We start from the raw sequence: 16,954 nt of genomic DNA on the forward strand, positions 1-16,954 counted from the left end.
ACGTGCTCTATAAATTGGTGTCAAAGTCTATTGTGATGAGACTAAAAAACATTCTCCCTGATATTATCTCCGAAAATTAGAGTGCTTTTGTCCCAGGCCAGCTTATTACTGACAATGCTCTTATTGCACTTGAAGTCTTCCATACTATGAAAAATAGGAGTAAAAGTAATAAAGGGACAATAGCCATGAAGCCAGACATGAGCGAGGCATATGACAGGGTCGAATGGGGTTTTCTGAAAAAGCTTCTCTTGACTACGGGGTTTGTGAAAGGAATGGTGTCCTTCGAACAAGTGTATTATTCTGATAGCGGGTTCAGAATTATTAGAAAGCTAATATATTCAGTAAGGTCAAGTGATCGGAATGCCTGGGTGGAGGCCGCTTCCGATCAGTAATATTAATATAATTAATATTACAGCTTAATCTTGACTGAACCCTTCGGGTCACACCCAAGCAAATATATGCGAACCAACTCGACGAATTAATTCGGAAGAAATTAATTCGTCGCCTGAGTGTTAAATATTTAGACGTCGGTAATTCGAGCTTAGAGCGTCGAAACCGAGCGTCGGAAGTCAAGTCAAAAAATAGTGAAAGACGAGACGAGAAATAGTAATAAATCAACAAAAGACCAAAATACCCCTAGCATCGGAATGCCCTAGCAAACCGAGTGCTAAGGGCGTATGGCCTAGCATGGTGGCTAGCATGCGCAACAAGCCGAGCCTAGGCTGGCTGGTGCGTGCTAGCGCACCCAGCTAGCATCGCAAAGCTAGGCGCTGCCTAGTGCGTGCTAGCATGCTAGGCACAGCCTTGTGCGCGCATTGGCTAGCAAGCCATGCCGCAACAAGCTGCAGTAGCTAGCACGCTAGGCGCGCCAGCTAGCAGCAGCATGGCGAGAGCCATTGCTTGCTAGCAGCGAGGCCAAGGCACAAAGCCACAGCCGCCCGCACGAGCATGCTGGGCGTGCTGGGCAGCAGCGCCTAGCAGCCCGCATGCGAGTGCTGGGCCTGCTGGGCTTGCGGTGCTCGTGGCTGCCACGGACAGCAGCACATGGCAGCCCACCTTGGCTGCCTTGGTGCCCAAGGGTGGGTGCCATGTGGCTTGTGGTCCTTGAGTGTGTGTGGTGTGAGGTGGACGGCTAAGGGAGAGGGAGTGGGGAGCAAGTTTGGTCCCGCCCCCTCCTCCAAGTGGTCCTCACCTAACCACTCACATGAGCTTGCCACTTATTGATTTATTACTAGCTTGATTATTTATTTTATTTTAGCTTTAAAATAAAATGGAAAAACCATACTATTCCACATTGATGGGAGAGTAAATGATACTCCCATCATTTCCTATAAATACCCAAGTATGGGCATTGGGAATGATGCTTGAGTGGGAGTTAAAAAGAGCATTCCATAATTTTTGGGAAAACTCTTAAACTTACATAACACTCGGGTTTAGGTCGGACCTTGCTAACCCCAAGGTAGTAGACCTTAAAGTTGTGTTCGCCCATTTGTGGGTGGATACCGTCGGAGGCGCGGCGCTTGACGTGCTAGTAGCTTTCAAGTAAGAGCCCCGGGTTTTGGGCGAAGCTCGCTTCGAGGGTAAGATTCGTTATCTTTTCTCTGTGAATATTTATTTATGCTTTGTGATTTTAATTATTGCGAGTGGTTCCTCGGGAGGGGTTGTTTCCGCGGTGAGTCGGACTCACCAAACTCCAACAGCGGTATCGGAGCCCCGCTCGTTTATTTTTATAATCATGTTTTTCAAGGTTTATTTTTTGGCTTAATTTTCTGGTTTATGTTGCTAATTAGATTAGTAGCTCGGTTTTATTTATTTAATCCCGTTTTTAATGTCGAATTTGGCCCAGAACCCAGATTTTCGCCCAAGACTAGTGAATTTTGGGTGGAAAACGTGTTCTGGAAAGGGTTTTATCCCATGGGACTGTGATTTTAGCCAAATTCTGACCAGAAATGCCTTTTTCGAGGGGTTTTTCGTTTTTGACGAAAAATTTTAAGTCTTTTCTAACCTTGAAATTAATGGCATAAATTGTTGATTATATGGTTGATTATTTGCATAATTTTCTGCACTTTTATGTCCCCTTAAAGCACACTTACTTGGTAGTATTTGATGCTTAAAGGTTGATTTATTTTCACATAATTGCAAACTAATTGCTTTTTAGTGTGAAAATTTTATTTTTGAGGCTTCCTAAGTGTTAAAGATTCAATCTTTATTTGTGATAAGTGATTGAAACTTTGAAAACCACTAAATTCCATGTTATTTTTAGTTGAACTTTGTTGTTTTAATCATTTAGAGTTGATTAGAAACATAAAGTTTCGTTTTTTTTTTTGTGATAGAAATTTGGTTATCTTCATGTTGGAAGATATAATTTTCAAGGATTCACAAATTTTAGATGTTGGAATTTTCATTTGAACATTAAAGTTCATATTTTTCCAACTTCCCTTTACTTTGTCAAATTCTCAAGTTTAATTTAAAATGATTAAATTGAAAGTGAGAAATTGCCTCAATTTTATTTTGCACCAAGCTAAACCAATTTAATTAAAGATGGTTCTTGGAATTATTTTGGTTATTGCACTTTGAAAATTTTATTAAGTTAGACTTGTTTAAAATTTTACTTTGCTCACTAAATTAGTTCTAAAATTAATTTAGAATTAATTATTTTTGTCTCGCGGAAATGGGATCAAATCCCAAGGTAGTGGCATGCAAAACGAGGCAATGCACCACCATGGCGAGCCGGGCTGCACAGCAGCCCGCATGTGGCTGCCACGGTGGTTGCGCCGCCTCAATGGTGGGCCACACGCGCGGCAGCAGCCACGCACAGCAGCAGCTCACGCGCGGCAGCAGCAGCCACGCGCGGCTATGCTGTGGCAGCGGCTCGCGGCCGTGTGCCGTGGGTCGTGTGTTCGTGGTCTTGGCATGTGCGTATCCTTGGTGCGGTGAGGTGACTAGCCGTAGTAGGCTTGAAGTTAATTATTTTTCCGTTTATCTATTTTAATTAATTTTGTTAATTTTAATTAAAATTTTGGGAGGCTAGGCCTCGGGTTTTTGAGCGGCATTGGCAAAATTTCATTTTGACAAGTTTGGGTGCTACCGACTTAATTAATTGGATTAATTAAGGAAATGAGGAATTTAGTGGGAGCTTCAATTATTAATGACATTATTTATATAATCGGTTAAACAACTTTGACTAGTTTTAATTAGGCGTGTTAATCGGATTAACCACCTAAATTAGTTACTAGTGCGCGCGTTGTTTGAATGCATTTTACTTGTTGTTAATTTTGTAAATTGCATGGGCCATTCACAAATAGTGAATGGATGAATGGAATATATATATTCTCTCTCTCTCACAGGTTTTATGAAATGGCAACTAGTGGGACCCGACTAGGATAGAAAATACGGACTACGTGCCGTTATGTATTTTTGTAAATCTAAATACGGTCTACGCACCGTTAAGTATTTTTGTACTTTAATATTTAGATTATTCCTAGTTATAGACACTAGTTTTTTTGCATAGTTTGGTTAAGTCTTGAAGACGGCGTATCTTGGAAGACAAAGCCTTGAAACGCAAATGAAGACCTTTTGAAGATATGAAGATTTCAAGGGGTCATGCTAGTTGCCAATATGCATCTATTATTTCGCTTTATATCTTATGGTTATATATATATGTGTGAAATATTCGTTAGATGCATGTTTAGGTTTTCTTGATGTTGCGATGATTAGTTAAGTTCACTTAAATCAACCAACATAGAAATCCTAGGTCCCTATAATATTGAGTAAAACTTGCCTTTCCAAAACAACACTTACTAACCGGACGATGGTGATGGTAGGCTACGCCAAAGCGAGGTGCCATCACTCCTCTAAGGGGCATAAGGCACACCGGGTGTGCACGTTGGTTTTGGTTTAACTCATCGGTATGAGTGAGGAGTCCTCACATACCGTGGCAAAAGAGACACATCGTCAAAGATGCATTAGATGCGATGATTGTCTAACCAAGAGTGGCTTAGAGCCATTAGCAAGGCAATGCTTACCGAGAAGATTGAGTGTTTAAGACAAGCCAAAGCATGCTTAACCACTCTTTGTTTCTTTGGATCTTGGAATCGCCTTATTTTCACCAAATAGGGACAATTTTTACGTGTAAATAAGACGTTAAATAAGTATTGAAAATTTGCATGAATAAAATTCAATCTTATTTAAGTAATTTTTGAATGGTTTTTTCATTAAAATTCTTTCAATTGTAGAATCATGTCTTCAATTATTAACAACGACCCTATGTACCCAGAACTTCCCGAGAAGTTACAATTTTTGCTCAATTTGGTGAACTTCAAGGAATGGGAAGATGAACTCCGAAAGACTATCAGGAATTGCTACCTAGAGCATATCTTGGACATTCCGATCCCGAGTTTCTACTCGAAAGGGATCATGAGTGATGAAGCTCATGAAGAATGGAGTATAGATTGCAAGAGAGTTTCCAAACTCATGGCAAACTCCATCCCGGATCAATGGAGAGGGATTTTCTTCGGCTATTTTCCGGACATGATGCTCAAAGCTCTTGAGGATGTGGTCAATATGAGGGTCACCAAGAGTGCTAGGGGCAATTATGATGGTCATGTGGAGGATGTGACAAGGTCACTCTCCAAAATGAGGATCAAGCCACCGCAAGAAGGTTGTCTCTCGAAAGAAAGACAAGAGGTATGGGGAAAAGTCTACAATGCGAGACTTAGGCCCGGAATGCCACTTCAAGCTCATGTAATTAACATGACATGGTTATTAAACCATCTGGAGCTAATTGGCAAACCAGTGGAAGACGAGCAAGCGGCTCTCATGCTTCTTAGCTCTCTTCACTCGGGGTATGTGGGAGTTAAGATGCGTCTCACCGCCAATAGGGATACACTGTCCTTAAGGGAAGTCATCCAAGAGCTTTAAAAGACCTATTCTTGCAAGAAGGCTAACTTTGCCCTTAGACCAAGGAAGAAGGAGTTCAAAGACAAGAGGAAGATGCGCTGCTTCTATTGTGGTAACCCCGGACACTACAAAAGAGAATGCAACATGTATTTGGATGATGAGGCGAAAGGAAAAGTAACCTCAACCTCAGGTATCATCTTATACACTTGAATATAAGCAATTTTAAAGGTATTAGATACCGGAAAATTGACTCACAACACATTCCTTTTTCAGGAACCAAGTGAGCGGTGCTTTTTTCAAGAGGAATCGAGTTCACAAGTAGGATGGAAGTGATCTATCCAAGAGAAACTTGTACATCTCATGTTTTGTCTAAAGTAGAACTTATTTAGTTTTATCTACCATAATTTTGATGTATTTCCGACGTTGGATGTCATTTTCATCAAATCGAGACCTTTTGTTTTGATGTCTTGAACATATTTATGGAATGACACTTTCATGTGTTTTTTAGACAAATGTTTGATACCAATACAAAGAAAGCTAAGACTACACAGTCTAGTCAAACTTACTTGTGGCATTGTCGCCTTGGCCACATTAACATCAAACGCATCAAGAAACTTCTACAAGAAGGTATTCTTGACTCATTTGATTTAGAATCCTTTGAGAATTGCGAAGGATGTTTATTAGGCAAGATGATAAAGCAACCATTCTCCAAGTTAGGAGAAAGGGCCGGTGACTTATTGGGACTTATACACACCGATGTATGTGGACCAATGAGTACACCCGCAAGAAATGGTTATCGGTATTTCATAACCTTCACGGATGACTTTAGTAGATATGGTTATGTCTATATAATGTCACACAAATCTGAATCGTTTGATAAATTCAAAGAATTTCAGAGAGAAGTTGAAAACCAACTCGGCAAGAAAATCAAGGCACTTCGATCGGATCGAGGTGGCGAATATTTGAGCCAAGAGTTTGATGACCATCTGAAAGAACATGGAATACTTTCAGAGTTGACACCTTCGGGAACTCCTCAGTGGAATGGAGTATCTGAAAGGAGAAATAGAACCCTGTTAGACATGGTCCGATCGACTATGGGTCTTAGTGAACTTCCAATCTCTTTCTGGGGACATGCACTTTTAACTGCGGCACTCACACTGAATCGTGCTCCGTCAAAAGCAGTGGAAAAGACTCCATATGAATTATGGACTAATAAACCGCCAAGGTTGTCTTTTCTCAAGATTTGGGGATGCGAAGCATATGTCAAGAAACTCATTTCTGACAAACTTCATCCAAAATCTGATAAGGTTTACTTTCTGGGTTATCCAAAAGAAACCAAAGGGTATTACTTCTACAACAAATCCGAGAACAAAGTGTTTGTTGCTCGTGATGGTGTCTTTTGGAGAAGGAGCATCTCTCCAAAATGACAAGTGGGAGGAAAATCGAACTCGACGAAATTCGAAAGGACGAGCAACAAGGACAAGTTGACAATCAAAGTGCTTACCAAGCAGCTGTTGACATTGGTCAAACTGACAATGCAAATGCTTAGTCCATTACCCTACGTAGGTCGACTCGGCCAAGATCTAAACCTGACAGATATCTCGGTGTTGTATTAATCGAAGATCAGGACATCCTAGTAGTGGATGGAGATGAGCCGGCAACCTACAAGCAAGCTATGACGAGCCCTGACTCTGCAAAATGGCAAGAGGCCATGAAATCCAAAATGGACTCCATGTTTGAAAATCAAGTATGGGACTTGGTTGATTTACCCGCAGGTTACACACCTATCGGATGTAAATGGATTTTCAAGATGAAAACCGACAAAGATGGAAATGTATTTATTTACAAAGCAAGGCTGGTAGCAAAAGGTTACAGGCAAATTCACGGCGTTGATTATGATGAAACCTTTTCTCCAGTTGCCATGCTTAAGTCTGTTCGAATTCTTCTAGCGATTGCTGCATATTACAATTATGAAATATGGCAAATGGACGTCAAAACCGCCTTCCTCAATGGGATTTTGGAAGAAACTGTGTATATGACACAGCCTGAAGGTTTTGTCGACCAGAATAATCCTAAGAAGGTTTGCAAGCTTAAGAAGTCCATTTATGGACTAAAGCAAGGAAGCAGAAGTTGGAATCTGCGATTTGATGAAGCCATCAGTAAGTTTGGTTTTATCAAGAATCCAGATGAGTCTTGTGTCTACAAGAAGGTCAGTGGGAGTGACATCGCCTTCCTAGTCTTATATGTCGATGACATTTTGCTCATTGGAAATAGCATTCCATTGCTGGAGTCTGTAAAGACTTGGCTCTGGAAATGTTTTTCAATGAAAGACTTGGGAGAAGCTCAGTACATATTAGGCATCAAGATCTATAGGGATAGATCAAAAAGGATAATTGGAATGAGTTAGAGTACTTATATCGATAAGGTACTGGCTCGATTCCAAATGGAAGGAGCCAAGAGAGGGCATCTACCCATGTCACATGGCGTAACCTTAAGCAAGAAGCAGTGTCCAAAGACACCTGATGAGCGAGAAAGGATGAGTCGAATTCCGTATGCTTCACTTATCGGATCGATCATGTATGCCATGATATGTACTAGGCCGGATGTATCGTATGCCTTGAGTGCTACGAGCCGATACCAATCAGACCCAGGAGAGGCGCATTGGACTGCGGCCAAGAATATTCTGAAATACCTGAAAAGGAACAAGGATAAATTCCTGGTCTATGGTGGTAAAGATGAATTGGTTGTTGAGGGATATACCGACGCAAGCTTCCAAACAGATAGAGACGACTTCAAGTCGCAATCAGGATACATATTCTGTCTCAATGGAGGAGCGTTTAGTTGGAAGAGTGCAAAGCAAAGCACAACCACTGATTCTACAACTGAAGCCGAGTACTTGGCAGCATCTGAGGCAGCCAAGGAGGCAGTTTGGATTCGCAAGTTCATTGATGAACTTGGTGTTGTACCCTCGATCAAGGGTCCAATAGACCTCTATTGTGACAACAATGGAGCTATTGCTCAGGCTAGAGAGCCACGAGAACATCAGAAGGTCAAACATGTCTAGAGGCGATTTCATATGATTCGGGAATGGAAGTCAGAAGGTGAAATCAGAATTTGTAAAGTTGGAACGGATGATAATGTAGTCGATCCACTGACTAAACCTCTGTCTTAAGTGAAGCACAACAAACACATTGAGGCAATGGGAATCAAGCATGTTGCGAACTGGCTTTGAATTCCATTTAGAGTGTTTTAATCAAATTTTGAACAATGTTGATGTAAAGCACCATGATGAACCATTCAGTTTTTGGAGTAATTAAAATTTTTCATGCAATTTAAATCACTCCGTCTCTATTTAATTGTGGTTTAGAATTAAATAATGAGTCCATTCGATTTTAATAAATATTCAAAATAGGGTATCAAGTCAATGGCTTGGATAAAGAAACACCTATTAAGTGAACGTTGAATATTTTAATCGAAAATTATCCCTAATCAAGGTCGTATTTTGTGGATGAATAATGACCATCAGAGATTAGTGTGTAGTATGATTTGTAGCACCGTTTCTTGTGCTATGGGGATACAAATCATTTGCACAGGTATTGGTTTAGAACCATACTGGACAGACCTATGAGGATGCTTTAAGAGATTAAAAAATCGTCATAAGTATTTTCTCATTATTACTATCGGAACTCTTTTCCTTTGACCACGAGTAGTGGGAGATCTCTTGTTTGAGTATTGGTCCGCTTTGGTATCCGCCAAACGTCTGCCGTAATTGGGGATTATAAAGACGGATATCGGGCGGGTGAGTCCTCCTAGTAAGAGAAGCTACATTACAAGACTGGAAATGTCCCCCTACTAACAATAGGGAACATGTCTTGTTGTTTACAAGGCCTCTCGAAGAGCGAGACTGTGAAAAATGCATGGTCGTGCTCAGATGGATTTTAGAAATCATTTGCTTATTGACAGTCAAACTCGGATTTCGAGAAACACTTCTGGACGTAACAGAGATGACTAGTAATCTTACTCTGTAGTTCATGAAGAGACATGAAGAGACATAGGATAAGGGCTATACACTAAATGCACACTTGTCCGGAAGGACAAGTGGGAGATTGAAAGGAATGGTGTCCTTCGAACAAGTGTATTATTCTGATAGCGGGTTCAGAATTATTAGAAAGCTAATATATTCAGTAAGGTCAAGTGATCGGAATGCCTGGGTGGAGGCCGCTTCCGATCAGTAATATTAATATAATTAATATTACAGCTTAATCTTGACTAAACCCTTCGGGTCACACCCAAGCAAATATATGCGAACCAACTCGACGAATTAATTCGGAAGAAATTAATTCGTCGCCTGAGTGTTAAATATTTAGACGTCGGTAATTCGAGCTTAGAGCGTCGAAACCGAGCGTCGGAAGTCGAGTCAAAAAATAGTGAAAGACGTGACGAGAAATAGTAATAAATCAACAAAAGACCAAAATACCCCTAGCATCGGAATGCCCTAGCAAACCGAGTGCTAAGGGCGTATGGCCTAGCATGGTGGCTAGCATGCGCACCAAGCCGAGCCTAGGCTGGCTGGTGCGTGCTAGCGCACCCATGCTAGCATCGCAAAGCTAGGCGCTGCCTAGTGCGTGCTAGCATGCTAGGCACAGCCTTGTGCGCGCATTGGCTAGCAAGCCATGCCGCAACAAGCTGCAGTAGCTAGCATGCTAGGCGCGCCAGCTAGCCACAGCTAGCAGCAGCATGGCGAGAGCCATTGGTTGCTAGCAGCGAGGCCAAGGCACAAAGCCATAGCAGCCCGCACGAGCATGCTGGGCGTGCTGGGAAGCAGCGCCTAGCAGCCCGCATGCGAGTGCTGGGCCTGCTGGGCTTGCGGTGCTCGTGGCTGCCACGGACAGCAGCACATGGCATCCCACCTTGGCTACCTTGGTGCCCAAGGGTGGGTGCCATGTGGCTTGTGGTCCTTGAGTGTGTGTGGTGTGAGGTGGACGGCTAAGGGAGAGGGAGTGGGGAGCAAGTTTGGTCCCCCCCCTCCTCCAAGTGGTCCTCACCTAACCACTCACATGAGCTTGCCACTTGTTGATTTATTACTAGCTTGATTATTTATTTTATTTTAGCTTTAAAATAAAATGGAAAAATCATACTATCCCACATTGATGGGAGAGTAAATGATACTCCCATCATTTCCTATAAATACCCAAGTATGGGCATTGGGAATGATGCTTGAGTGGGAGTTAAAAAGAGCATTCCATAATTTTTGGGAAAACTCTTAAACTCACATAACACTCGGGTTTAGGTCGGACCTTGCTAACCCCAAGGTAGTAGACCTTAAAGTTGTGTTCGCCCATTTGTGGGTGGATACCGTCGGAGGCGCGGCGCTTGACGTGCTAGTAGCTTTCAAGTAAGAGCCCCGGGTTTTGGGCGAAGCTCGCTTCGAGGGTAAGATTCGTTATCTTTTCTCTGTGAATATTTATTTATGCTTTGTGATTTTAATTATTGCGAGTGGTTCCTCGGGAGGGGTTGTTTCCGCGGTGAGTCAGACTCACCAAACCCCAACAGTTTGATGGCAGATGGGTTAATCTGGTGATGGATTGTGTATCCTCTGTCTCTTACTCTTTCGTGATTAATGGAGGAGTTTGTGAATCGGTTGTCCCTACTAGGGGCCTCCGACAAGGGGATCCTCTGTCTACGTATTAATTTATTCTGGTGACTGATGTCTTCTCTAGTATTTTACAGAATAAAGTGCGCGATGGGTCTCTCCTTGGGGCCAAAGCTAGTTATAATGGGCCGGAATCTCTCACCTTCTATGTACAAATGATAGTCTACTATTTGTCAGAGCCAACCGATAGGAATGCAAAATTATAATTGATGTTCTCAACCAGTATGAAAAAGCATCCGGGAAAAAAATTAATTATGATAAGTTGGAAGTTTCTTTCAGTAAAGGGGTTCCTATTGAGCAGAGAGAGGGTTTGATGGAAAAATTACACATGCAATAAGTTGACAGTCATGAAAAATATCTTGGTATCCCAACTATAGTGGGTCGTTTGAAAAAAGCCATTTTTGAGGCAATTCTAGACAGGATTTGGAAGAAATTGCGGGGACGGAAAGAGAAGCTTTTGTCGAGAGCAGGCAAGGAAATTCTAGTAAAATCTATCATACAAGCCATTCCAACGTATCTGATGGGAGTATAAATTCCCAGATACGGTCATTCAGCGTAGTCATTTGGCTATGACACAATTTTGGTGGGGCTCGAAAGATGGAAGAAGGAAAATACAATGGAAAATTGGGATTCCCCTTTGAAATGCATAGGGGGAATGGGTTTCCATGACATGAGTTTTTATAATGATGCTCTCTTAGGAAGGCAAGCATGGCGCTTGGTGAAATCCCCTCATTCTTTGCTTGGGCGTGTGTTCAAAGCTAAATATTATCCTCACTCTGACTTTCTTGAGTCTTACCTTGGGCTTAACAGAAGCCACTCTTGGCGAAGTATCTAGGCGTCGAAAGCTATCATCAAGGAGGGGGTTTGGTGGAAGGTGGGCAATGGCCGCAATATCAATGTGTGGTCGGATCCATGGGTCGCTGATGCGAAGGGACGTTACATTTTAACTGAGGTGTATGCAGCAATTACTAATGTTTGTGACATCATTGATTCGAATAGGAAGGAATGGAGGTACGATATCCTTGATGTTTCCATTGAGAGGGATAAGCAATGTATTTTGGCTATTCCTCTTAGTGAAAGAGAGCACGATGATGAGCTTATTTGGGCTTTCTTAAAGTCAGAGGAGTATACGGTGAAGTCTGCATATCTTCTCGTGAAAGGGTGCGATTTAGATCAATTCCACCAAGCGTGGTTGGAGATTTGGAAAGCCAATGTGACCCCCAAGGTACGACATTTTTTCTAGCGTCTTTGCACAAATACTCTCCCTATCAAGAGCCTTCTTTATTTTCGACATCTCATCTCTGATGCAAACTGTCCCTGGTGTAACATTGAAACTGAAAAGGTAAATCATGCCTTTGTGGACTGTAATCGGGTGCAAGGCATTTGGGACGAATGTGGCTGCTCAGGTATGGAAAATTGGGGTGATTTTGATTCCTTTTATGATATTGTGGTAAGCTGGAAAAATTGGAGCCTAAGGTCATCCAACATGGTATGTTCCTTGCTCGGTGTTTATGGGGTGACAGAAACCTTAAGGTGTTCCAAATAAATCAACACCAAATGCTGTCATCAAGGAACGCGCTGCCAGGCACGTCAAAGAGCAAGGTAAATATGCTGCACACATTTATGGTGCTGTGGGACTACGTCCCCCTCCTAGTCCGAGTAAATGGTTTGCGCCTCCTACGAGCATTGTCAAGATAAATGCTTATGCTAGTCTGGTAGACGAAGGTTGGATGGGGCTTGGGGCCGTCGCAAGAGACCATGAGGGGAAGGTTATAGCTGTTACAAATAAAAGGTGTTGTGCCTTTTGGACCCTAGAGGTAGCTGAGGCTAAGGTGCTATTGTTTGCTCTAAATCTTGGCAGGAAGTATGGTTGTTCAAAGGTTATCTTGGAGTCAGATTGCGAATGAATTATTGAGCAGCTCTCAAAGAAATCACCATCCTTGGAGATTGACACGGTGCTTGGGGATTACTGGAGGTGTGTTCTATTTTGGGTGTTTTTTAGTCCTTCAGGAGAGTTACGTCACCAAGACTGGTCCGACGCGACCTGTACTTGCAAAACACGGTGTAGACACCCAAACGTGTCTCCCCAAAACCAAACCCGGTGATGAATACTTTTCATGTCGAATCATAATCGCATGAAGTGAAAGTGTGGAAAGTCTGGTGTTGCGGTTAGTTTTTATTTCTCTTATTTCTCTCTGTTTTCGAAAACCTATTTTATGAAAATAGCCAATCCAGTTTGGTTTGGTCCATGGCAAGGGTCCAATAATAGTGTAGTTGGATTGAGCTCGAAAAGAGCTTTTCAACGATATAATATAAGCCTAATTCCGATGAATAATGAGGAAGTTATGGTCAAATTACTAAACTAGGCCCGGTTTAACCTTTATATGCGGCCCAAAGATCTAGAGGAGGGCCCATTATGATTTATGATTCCTAATGCAATTAGGATTGATTATAGTCTTCTAGAATCTTCTAGAAGGTTCTTTTGAATTCTAATGTGATTAGCATTGATAATTGAGTTTTATGAGTTTTATTTAGGATAAAAGAAGTATTTTAAATAAAATCACAGTTTTACCCCTCGTACGCTTAATTTTATCAAAATATGAAAACGTGTGGAAAAACTGCCTGCAGCGCTGCACCACAGGCTGTCGCCTGGCGACAGGCCTGTCGCGCGGCGACAAAGGTTATTACGGCGACAGCGTCGTGTTTTATTCCTTTTCGAACTCCGATTCCTTTTTTATCATATCCGGACTGTTTTCATTATAAATAGCGTCCTTAAACCTCCGTTTTTAATCATCATCTACAATCATCAACTCTCAACGACAATCATCTCTCTCTATTCTTTCTCTAAGCTAAAGCTTATTTTCTTTCTCCCTTTTTCTAAACCTTCCTTCAAGCACAATTCCTCATACATTAGCACTAGACACACTTAGCCAAGTTCGAATTTGCCTTCGCCTTAGACGTGAAAGGTTATAATTTCTGAGGGTTTGGTCCCAAATCTCTATTTTAATTATTTAATTTAATTGTTTTGATTTTATATTTTCCTTGAAGTTACTAACGCGTGTATTTTGTTATTATAAAGAGGCATGAGGCATCAAAGTATGTAGTCTTATTGCTCTATTCTTGTAGAAAGCATGTTTATCATTTATTAATTCCTAATATCACGTTAGGATGTCATTATTGCTTTCTAGTATCATGTTTATGGTGCTTCCTATTTTCTTTCCTAATATCATGTTAGTATCATGTTAAGAATAAAGCTTTGATTTTTATTGCTTAGTGACATGCTATGGTTTGTTATTAATCTTGTTAGTATCATGCCTAGGATCTTGCTATTATGCTTTAGCGTAATTATGATTATTATGGTTGTTATAATGATTATTATGATAATGATTATTATTATGTTGCTTGATATTTATTATTATTGTTATTGCTTGATCACGCCCTCTCTTGCATGATTAAAGGGAATTTGTACTTGTAATGACGCTTAATAAGATAATTAATATTCTTGTTTAGGCTAATATGATTATAATTCAAGTGATTGCCAATAATAGTTTTATTTGTGCATTAATATTCAACCAACATAGATAAATAGGTTTAGGGTTAATCTGTTGATTGCATGTTAGTCAGAAAGCGCACATGAATACGAGAAGAATAAAGTAGAGGCCTATTATTAGGGTAGGTTCTTTCTCTTTTAGATTGGATTTGTACCTTCATCCCCGAACACCAGTCATGGTTCCAGACCTATGGAGTTGACGATTTCATGGATCGTTAGGGGGTGTAACCTTCACCTTGTGAATGGTTTACAAGTTCCTAAAACTTGTTGGCGACTCTTTTGCTCTAGCTTCCTTCCCTTTGGACGCCACCATGCTTAAGTGTATGATCACAGTGGGGCTCAAGTGTGGGATGGCTTGAAATATTCCCTACAGTTTTTGGCGACTCCACTGGGGAGGATTTCTATTTCAATTCCTAAAATTTATTTTGGCAATGATTTATAATGAGTGGATGAGACTCGAAAAGTTCTAAGTATTTCATGTGCGTAATTTTAATTAATATTATTTTCATATGCATAAAAAAGGTTCTCATTGGAAAGACCATCAGTAATGAGTCAAAAACATAGGATTTTTTACACGTATGAAATTTGAGGAATATCTTTCACAACTAAAACCGAAATAATGCTGCGAAAAACTGGAAAATTTTACGAACACAGAAAGCTGCTGAGGCATATAGGAACTGGCGTCTAGAAAACAGAGCCTGTCGCTGAACATATGGCTCTGTCGCCAGGCGACAGTCTCTGTTGGATGGCGCTGCGTTCTTCCAATACTGAGCCAGAAATATGAGTTCTAATTTTGACCAGTTCTAGCACTGTTGGCTCGATTCTACTTCCTGATTGAGTTTTTCTCACTTTTCTGAAACCCATATGTGTTCTACATATGGACATAACCCTCTGGGAATTCATGCTCCATCTACCCAATCGAACGCTCTGAGCAACGAAGGGTACATCCGAGAATGTTGAATTCACCAAACCATGGAAGCGAGTTTAACTCGCGGGGTCCCATCCACTCGCGCCAACCCTTCCAAAGGTAAGGCTTTCGCGCAGTGCATCCAGACTCATAACCATGGACCCTCTTTGACCAACCCATATCCCGAACTTTAGAGAACTAGAGTCATGGTTAGGTTGCAAACTCATTGCATCATGTTGTGACTACTTGACTACTTGTGCATTATTTGCTTGTGCATACTTACATGTGATTAAACTAACCGTTTGTTTGACTTGTGATTAAGTCTAAATAAACTAATTAATGACTAAAAGTACTTTGCCTAATTAATTAATTAATTAATTTGGGTAATTAAAGTTGAATAAATTAATCAGAATTGACTTAGTACGACTTTAGGCCTGTCCTGTAGAGTAAAAATACTGAAAGCAGTTCCAGATTAATGCTCCAGTAATGGCGCAAAAATGTGGGCTGCAGCGCCACACGCTGCTATGCAACGCCGAGCGACAACCCTGTCGTCTGGCGCTGCACTGCAGTGGGCGGCGACAGTTCAGGATTTTGCTCGAGTCATCACGACGAGTCTAATTAAACAATTTGCTAATTAGTTCGATTATTTTGTTAATAACAGTACCCTTGTTTAGTCCTTAATTGAGTCTAGGCACATAGTCCTATGGTCTCACACAAGAGTCAAAGTATGTCATTCACATTCACCACTAAAAGCACACACCTAATATGTCACATTTTGACCATGTCTAGAGAGTCTCGTATGCACGTCCTTTCCGTCATTTGAGTTGGAGGTCCACTTTATTCCTAAATTCTTCCATATATTCCCATACACATCATTTTTTTATACCTATCATTCTCCCCTTTCTTCCATGATCTCTTCCCATCTATTGCATGTTGAATAGAGCTTGAGTCAAAAATGAAAAACTTACCCTTAACTCTCCTTCCCACAGCGCGTGGTCAAGAAAGGAAGGGCGTTTAATCAAGGACAACCTCTTCGTTCAAGTTCAACTTTTTGATAAACCAGTCAGTCTGAAAAGAAAAGCTAAGAAGATAATGGCGAGTTAAGAAGAAGTCAATGAGCTTAAGAAACAAATGGCCAGCATGACTGAATTGCTAAAGACCTTAACCCTCCAAATCAATGATCCTGTGAAACAATAACAAATAGAGCTCATGCAAGAAAGCTTGAGTAAAATATCCCATGACTATAGATTCCAGGGCATTAACTCACAAGGGGTCTCAGTGGAGAAGGAGCTTCTTCCGCAGAAGTTCAATGCCAATGACATCCCTAAGTTCTAGCCAACGGACAATCCTTACTTTCACTTAAGGGCCTTTGAAACTGTAATAAACATTAAAGGGATTGATAAGAATATTTTTCACTCTTTATTCTCGCTATCTCTAGAATCCGTTTGCCAACATTGGTTCTTTTCTCTTGATAAAGAGAAAACCTCTACTTGGGATGGAATAAAAAACGCTTTCATTGACAGATATAAGTGTAATATTCAAGTCGAAACCGACTATAGACAACTTGAGATGCTAAGACAAAAAGAGAATGAAGGCTTTACTTCTTTCTTTAATAAGTGGAGGGAAACTTCCGCTAAGATGATTGAGGTGCCCACCGAAAAAGAATCTGTAAGGATGTTTATCAAGAATCTCCAAGAAAAGTACTCAAAGCATTTAAAATATCAACATAATTTGAATACTTTCAAGGCCGTCTATGACATAGGCATCGAGATCGAAGATGACCTCGCAAAGCAAAAAGCTACTAACAATAGTAACCATAGTGGCTGGAAAGGAAAGAAGAACGAAAATCCTTCTTCTTCCGAAAACGCCCACTCTAGTAACAATGTTAGTACCTTTGATCTCAGTGAAGTCTTAGCCATGGATAACCAAGGATCTAAGAAGCAAC

The sequence above is a fragment of the Chenopodium album genome, chromosome 16 (assembly GCF_948465745.1).
Source record: "Chenopodium album chromosome 16, dcCheAlbu1.1, whole genome shotgun sequence".
In the NCBI taxonomy this organism is placed as follows: Eukaryota; Viridiplantae; Streptophyta; class Magnoliopsida; order Caryophyllales; family Amaranthaceae; genus Chenopodium; species Chenopodium album.